The sequence below is a fragment of the Pollicipes pollicipes genome, unplaced genomic scaffold (genome assembly GCF_011947565.3).
Source record: "Pollicipes pollicipes isolate AB1234 unplaced genomic scaffold, Ppol_2.1 Scaffold_4105;HRSCAF=4833_pilon_pilon_pilon, whole genome shotgun sequence".
NCBI lineage: Eukaryota > Metazoa > Arthropoda > Thecostraca > Pollicipedomorpha > Pollicipedidae > Pollicipes > Pollicipes pollicipes.
This window is the reverse complement of record NW_023596434.1, coordinates 31,446-39,397: the sequence shown is the minus strand read 5'-3', so window position 1 is coordinate 39,397 and position 7,952 is coordinate 31,446. Positions and strand designations below refer to the sequence as shown.

General features: G+C 44.1%; 1 pseudogene; it reads left to right on the top strand.

The window, feature by feature from the left end:
- The first annotated feature begins 3,011 nt into the window (after positions 1-3,011).
- Positions 3,012-7,952, top strand: part of LOC119094830 (E3 ubiquitin-protein ligase UBR5-like) — a 28,722-nt pseudogene continuing 23,781 nt past the window's right edge.

The window sequence follows — 7,952 nt, the reverse complement described above, 5'->3', positions numbered from 1 at the left end:
GGATGGTTTCGATTCACTGCACTACCGCCCAATTTCGCTTACTTCATCCCTATGCAAAGTGCTAGAGAGGATGGTGAATGATCGTCTCATGTGGTACCTTGAAACCCACGGTTCTCTTTCCAAAGCGCAATGCGGGTTTCGGAAGAACCGATGCACTGTTGACCACTTAACGATCTCAGACACAGCTATACGACATTCTTTTAAACAAAGACGTCACACGATAGCAGTCTTCTTTGACACTGAGCGGGCTTATGATACCACCTGGCGCTATGGCATTCTAAGCAAAGTACACAAGTGTGGACTCCGAGGTCACATGGCACTCTTCATTGAAAACTTCCTACGTCGTCGATTCTTCCGCGTCCGAGTGGGTGGCATGCTATATGATCGCTATGAACAAGAGAACGGTGTTCCTCAAGGGAGCGTCCTTAGCGTAACCCTGTTTGCGCTGATGATCGATGATATCGCCGATTGTCTGCCACCTACCATCAGTCGGTCACTGTTTGTGGACGACTTTGCCATCTGGTGTGCGGCATCCACAACGACGTCTGCTGGGAGGCAGCTTCAGTTATGCCTGATTCGACTAACTGAGTGGAGCCTTAAGAATGGCTTCAAATTTTCGACCACCAAGACTAAGTGTATGCACTTCTGCTCACGGATTAGAGGCTGTAGAGACCCGGAGTTGCGACTGTATAATGCTACTGTCCCAGTTTGTAACGACATTTGTTTCCTGGGCCTCACGTTTGACCGTCGGCTCACGTTTAAGCAACACTTTAAGATGGTTAAGACTAAGTGTCTCAAGCGCATGAACCTCATGAAAGTAATGTGTCGTATGACCTTTGGAGCCGACAGAAGCACCCTGTTGAACCTGTATAGGGCCTTAATTCGATCAGTCATCGATTGTGCTAGTCCTGTGTACGATAGTGCTCCTACATCTTCAAAGCTGGTTTTGGACACAATCCACCATACATGTGTTCGTATAGCCACTGGGGCGTTTCGTACGACCCGAACAAGAAACTTGCTGGTGGAAGCGAATGAACCGCCCTTACCTCTTAGGAGACAACGACTTACTTTGAATTACGCTATAAAGGTTTCACAATTTCCGGATCACCCAGCCTTTAAGTTCATCTTCTCTCAGACGTTAATCCGTTCTTTCTTGAGGGGGCGACCCACGTCATCGCGGCCGATGTGCCTGCGCGTCCGGGACTGGCTAGACGAGTCGCTTATTACGCTGGATGACATTGCCCCGCACACTCTGCGGGACCCAGCTCCGTGGAGACATCTGAGTATTAAGTATGATTTGGAACTCAGCATCTCAGCTGTCAGTCAGCATCTTAAAAATGGCACTCACACCACGAGAGTTCCTCACGCATTCGTTGGAACAGATCTCACAATACGCGAACTCATTACAAATATTTACCGATGGGTCCAAGGGCTCAACAGGAACGGGTTGCGCATTTGTCTGCGGTGACCATACCGTAGGTCTATGCCTCCCGCAGCACCTGTCAGTTTTTTCCTCAGAGCTGTTTGCTATTTTAGCAGCGCTTCAGTACGTTGCTTGTCGTCCTGAAAGGATGTAGTCATTTTGACCGACTCACGTAGTGCACTTTTATCATTAGACCCGACGGCGTTGTTACGTGACCACTCATTTTTGACGCGCTCAATTTGGGAGGAACTGGAATGGCTGGACAACACCTCCTGCCGTATCACATTTATGTGGATCCCCAGCCACATAGTAATAATGGGAAATGAAAAAGCCGACGCCGCAGCGAAAGCTGCGGCGTGTGAGAGAAACCCAATACCAATTTATGCACCCGCTCGAGACCTGAAGACAGTTATTTCCAAACACGTCCGCAATACGTGGCAGCACATGTTCGACCAACATGTTCACGCCTTCAGGGAAATCAAGCCCCAACTGGGTGATTGGAAATCCTCCCATCGCCGAAGCCGATTCCAGGAAGTCGCCCTTTGTAGGCTTCGGTTGGGTCATACATATGCAACACACTCGTTTTACTTGACGCGTAGGGATGTGCCACGGTGTGATAGATGCGGGGACCGGTTGTCTGTTGAACATGTGCTCGTCTCATGCCGGCGCCTTAAGACGGAGAGGCAACGATTTTTTCCTCCTGCGCCCCTTCATCGGTTACTCGGTCGAGACCCATGTGGTGATCTTGGAGATATACTCGCATTTTCAGCACACATTGACTTTGACGTTATTTTCACTCACCCCTCAGTGTAAGTGCGCCAGTGATGCTACCTGTTATTAGCTGACAACATACTTATCGCGTCGTCGCAGAGGTAGATAACCGTCATCGAGTGGGCGCAAAATGGCCCTGATGCCGACGCGCCCTTAAAAACCAAATCACCACCACCACCAGCCATTAAAAGCAGATTTCGAATGGCCCTTCGGCCGGTCCTTACCTAAGGGGGGGGGGGACATGCCCCCTGTGCCCCCCTGTCTCCGCTGCTGGACTTCAGGGAGAAGTAAAGTGCTGTTACAAAGCGTTGACAGCGTAATTTGGACTTGAAAATAATTAATTTTGATGTACCTGTGATGCCTTCCCTGTAACTTTTGACTTGGTCACCCTATACTTTCAAAAGATGCCGCATATTGCATTCAAATGCTCTCAATCCCACTTCAGGTGTTATTTGTTAAAGTATATAAAGTGACGCCCCTGCTCCCTGTTCTATATGGAGGGATCCGGTTCCTTTGTGTTCATTTCAGCGCCCACCTGTGCTGGTTATGCTACTTAGCCGAGAAAAAAAATATTTTCGAACTTAATAGGGCAAAATTGCAGCGTCTTTTCTTGGTCTCCATGGTGCCAGCCGTGATTCTAATGCGCTGCAATACTTTGGGGAAGTTTTAGATTGGGAGAAGTCAATGTGGGTCAAATGGCGACCCCGCCGATGAGTCGACTACGTTGAGGGCAGTGAATTAGAACTCTGCTGGTCGGAACGGATTGCGGAGTGCAATGTGCGTCACGAAAGCTGTCTTAGCTGCCTCGCGAGTGGAGGTCGCGGTGTGTAGTGGGCTGCGGCCTGTTAATGCCGTTTTATTCTATGAAAATTCGACATATGGTGGTTGTTCTTATCCTTAGGCCGCAAAATATAAGTTTCAGACGTTTATACGGAGCCTCCGCTAGATAAAGGGCTATAAATCACTCGGGTGTGGCGGACGTCGAGAACCATAGTCGCCGCAATTGGGGATCCACCATGTCTTCTGTACATTTTTTCCTCCAGCCATTACCGGGAACGGATGAGCAGATGAATGACAGGTGAGTAAGAGTGTAAGTGGAAGGATGCCATAGTAGTTTTGTTGAAGTAAAAATACTTGAAATGTCATAAAATCTGACCGGGTGCTTAAGCAATATGTGTATACTACTTTTTATTGTATGCTCACATGCTGTTTCCTCCAATCCTACAAGACTTCTAGGGTGGTTCTTAAGAAAAGGTGTTCTGGCTTATGTAAGTTTTTCCAAGAATGATTAATTGTAAAGGTGCACATTTCACTTGAATCTTCTATGCAGCTTTCCATAACATCCTTTTTGTGAATGTTAAATGAATTGGACCAACTTAGTAATTATTTTTGAGGTCATCGCCAGACATAAACTGGGGTATTCTTACTATCATTGTGAAACAATTTCATCTGCCAGATTGAAACATTCTCAAATTTCTGCATTCTTAAATTTGTTTTCTCCACATTCCATTTCCTAGCTGTCTTCATGTCTGCTGCACACTGCTTGCCCTGCCAAGTTTTAATATTGCCATGGTTTGTAGGTGGGAAGGCAGACAATCAGAGTGTATGCAATGTATACCATGCTGTACATGTCAGGAACAGCAGTGATATTGCTGCAGTAAATTCAGTGCATACACACCAGAATTTGAGCACTCTGAGTCAAGTGTGTGGTCACCACTGACTTCAGCACATAGAGGAGAATGGTGTTCTATGCAGTAGATGCTTCTTCTGCGGAATGGGGCAGTTAGTTGGCTTCATTGTATTTCTGCTGTTGAAGGCATTCAGGGAAATTTTCTAGAAAATTTATCTTACAGTTTCTGGGAATAGAATAAAATCCAAACAGTATAAATTAGAAGGGTTGTAAACATCTATTATCTGTACACCAAGGTTATGACATCTGTGATTTCATCTGCATGGCAAACTGGCAATTTGGTTCGCAGCACTAACATTAAACAACTGCTGTAGGAAAGTGTTTACAGCTCAGTTGTTTGTATCATTGTAATGAGACTTTCACCATTCATGCATATTGTATCTTGCAGTGGTTCAGCACAAAATCATTTTAATTTTTTAGCTATCAGTTAGTTTTGGACCTGGCCAATTTCACATGAGGCAGCAGAGCAAAATGTCAACTTTAAAGTCAGACTGTGAGTTGTAAAATTAGTCAGAATACAGATTCATATGCTGAAAGAGGGTTTGTTTTCTAAAAACTATTTGTTTAAATTTTTTTGCACAAATGGAACATTACAAAAATATAAATAAATAGCAAAGTACCACACTATTGGTACCACATGCCAGGTACTACATAATGGCATCTGGTGGCATTATGGTGACATAAAGAATCATAGCAGTGATGGTGTAGCTTTCTATTCATTTGGGGTAGGGCAGCTTCATATCCTTCCCCACTTCCATCACCTAATTTTGGGCTCCAGACCTCAAATTATGAGAAGAATGTAGGAAAATCTGGGGAGAGAGCTGTAATGGGACAGTTTGAGTCATAGTTTGCTGTTCAGCCCCTTTCCCAAGCTCATTTTTCAAAACTATAACACTATATCACAGTGTAGGAATAGTTATATTTCTGTTATTCAGCATATGTTGGCATGGTGGGTCATTATTGAAGTCATCATTTTGCCTAGACAAGAGTGTCTGCAGTTGGGTTTAGCCTTTGTTGGTGGGGTTCAAGTCTAGGTGCTGGCTATTTGGCCTTGACAATGGCCTGGGGCTGGTGGCAGTGGTGGCACTAAAAGTAAGGGCACACCAGAGAGCATTTCAGAATAAGCTGAACAATGAAGTATGTTCAACTTTGACCAACTTCTGCTGTTGACCTGGATTCACATGATAAAATGGTAGGGGCCATGGCTCACATGGCAAGTGCTGCTAAGCATGAAGCTTTGGTTTCAGAATCCATTTGTTTCAACTGGCTTGGAAAAATCATTTAAAATGGAAATAATAATGTAAGAATGTGTTGGTGGGATGTTAACATTATAATATATTTCTGTATAGATAATATATATATATATATATATATATATATATATATATATATAAATGAACAGCTTGCCCAGAGTAACCCATATGGATATGATTTTCTGCATCAGCCAACCATTTTGGGAACAGGTTCTAAAATATCTTTCTGAGAAATTTGAGAACTGTCCCCTTTTTGATGATGTTCCATCTGTCAACAAAATAGGTATGGTTATGACCATTAAGGCTGCAAGTGGGACAAATCACAAGTGCTGATTGCAGTCCCATTCAGCCTTGCCCAACAAAGAGTGTAGCTTGTAAAAATGTATCTTTTTGAGATAGCTCCATTCCGATCAGTTTCATCATGCATGAATTTCCTGTAATTTGGCTATGTGGATGAAATACAGCCTTCTCATTTTGGTTGACATTGGACAAATATTCCAGACATAACAGTGTATATTGTTGTGTCATAACCAGGCCAGATCTTGCAGGCCAAGGGATTCAATGGTAAAAGACTAACATATCTGTGTGGATGACAGATGGCCTTCACATTGGCAAAATTTTGAACATGTGTACATTGTTGGCCATACAAATTTAAGTGCAAACTGTGCATCTGTGTGATCTTGTCCTTTATTGAGGACTATCATCATCTGCGACTAGGAAAGGCAAAAGACATAAAACCAACTGCTTGGTATGGGGTGTGTGTGTGTGATATAGTGTATGCAGCAAATGGTGAATGTGGTGAAATAACTAAATCCTTGTAACACTTTATGTGTTGTGTGTCACTAATCTAACAGGAAGTAAGTAACCAATGGCACACCTTTGAATGTTGTCAAGAACAAAATATGCTCTAACCTAAATAAAGAGGAATTCCACCATGCAATGAACATTACAGTGAAGCATGCTTTCATCCTAAAACTTTTTGTTCAAGATGGCAGCTTTGAACCACACAGCACAGAATATAATGCAAATTTAAAAAGTAAAACAAGAAGCATTCACTTAAAATATCAATGCCTTCAAAGTAAACTTATTGTGATATTACACTGCCGATGATATTCTACGGAGTAAAGGGGCACTGCTGAGGCATGGAGGTCGAACGGCGTGAAAGTTGAACTTTATGCTGTCGCGTGACTATAAAAATAGCCGGTAATTGCTAATTGTCACTGCCTAGAATGTAAAATGGGTTCATTTATGAGATGGTTACCACATGAATTGGACATCTATGGCTTATTGAAGGATCTGATGATGGACAATAAATATGGGCTCTAATGGGTTATTAGAAGATTGGGTGAGTGTATAGGACTTGGGGATTGTGGTAGGACGAGGAGTAGATGTAGGAGGAAGATTGGAGATGTTTGGGCTGAGGATGTTGGTATGCTCAGGACTGACTGAGTTCGTTCGACTCTGTATGGCTCGATTTGGTCGGGTTCAGTTCTGATCTGGTGCAGTTTACTTATCCACACGCTAAACGTGAAGTACGAATGTCGCATTTTTTAGGCTCATTTATTCTCTACTCCCCTCCCTGTTTCTTGTTACGTAGATGTACCACGCTCATGTGTGTACATCTATGTTTTCATGTTCCGCTTCGTTACACATCATCTCAGCACATGTACCGTTGGCTAGGGAACTGCTGTCGATTGGTCTCCCAGCGATCGTCGTCTTTATGTAGTGTTAGCGCGGTGCCGTGCGACGATGACCGCGATTTATGGTGTCTGATCAGCGCGCGTTGCAAGTGTTGCCTCGTACTTATGAAACAATTTGAGATAAGTGCTGTCACATTTAAGTCAGGACAACATTGTAAGTGTCTTTGAAAACATCGTTTTTTATTATCTGACTGTTATGTATAACTTCCAATGCAGATCAGCACCAAAAACGACACTTGCTGCTAACTCGCCGATCTCATTAGTTGCCAGGGTCTGGCCACATCCGCATTCATTCAGCTGTCGGGTGTCGTGGTCTGCTCATTAAGCGGTGTACTATAGATTAATGCCATAAAATGCGGACCTCCACTGCATTGATTAGTTGTGTTTGTATTGGTTCCCTAGGGTCTCGGGGGGCCATGACTGAGGGATGCGTTCGATTAGTACGGGGTGCCATAGCATCGGCGTAAGGTTACGTAACGTGGATTGTCGGTCGGGTGCTAAATAAGCGCAAAGTTTGCGATAAGGTGCTTGCCTGCTGTTAGTTGTGGGAAGGGGAACCATCAAAACGTCAAAGATCGTAACGTTCAATGTTCATATTGTCCCAAAGTGCAATATCCAGCGTTCATAACATACGAAATGCGTCCACTATTGCCAACGTTGGCGGAGTTAACACCATTCAGACGACGCAAACGTCAAGTCATAACATCCAGCGACCACATCCAATTTATCAGGTTTTGATTCCAGCCGTTAGATGTCATCACAGTGCCATTTTTTCGAGTTTCTGGCACTAGATGGCATAACAATACCATCCTTCCCTCTTTTGACAGCAGATGCCTGAGTCAATATGGCGTTGAACTCATGGTCACGTGTTACGTACAGTGAAAGGTCGTTAGCCACAAATCACCTAGTGCCTGGTGACTGGCAGTCATGTATTCATTTCCAGTAAGGTTCCGAACCATTAGGGAATCTATGTGCCACGAGCATCAATGTATTCATAATGCTGCGTCAACGCCTCAGACGCACCATGCTAGGAAATTGTCTAAATCAACTTCCTCGTTGTCGCTTCGACGGCGGGACCCGAACCGAATAGCTCGGCGGCAGAGCCACAGGTCGAA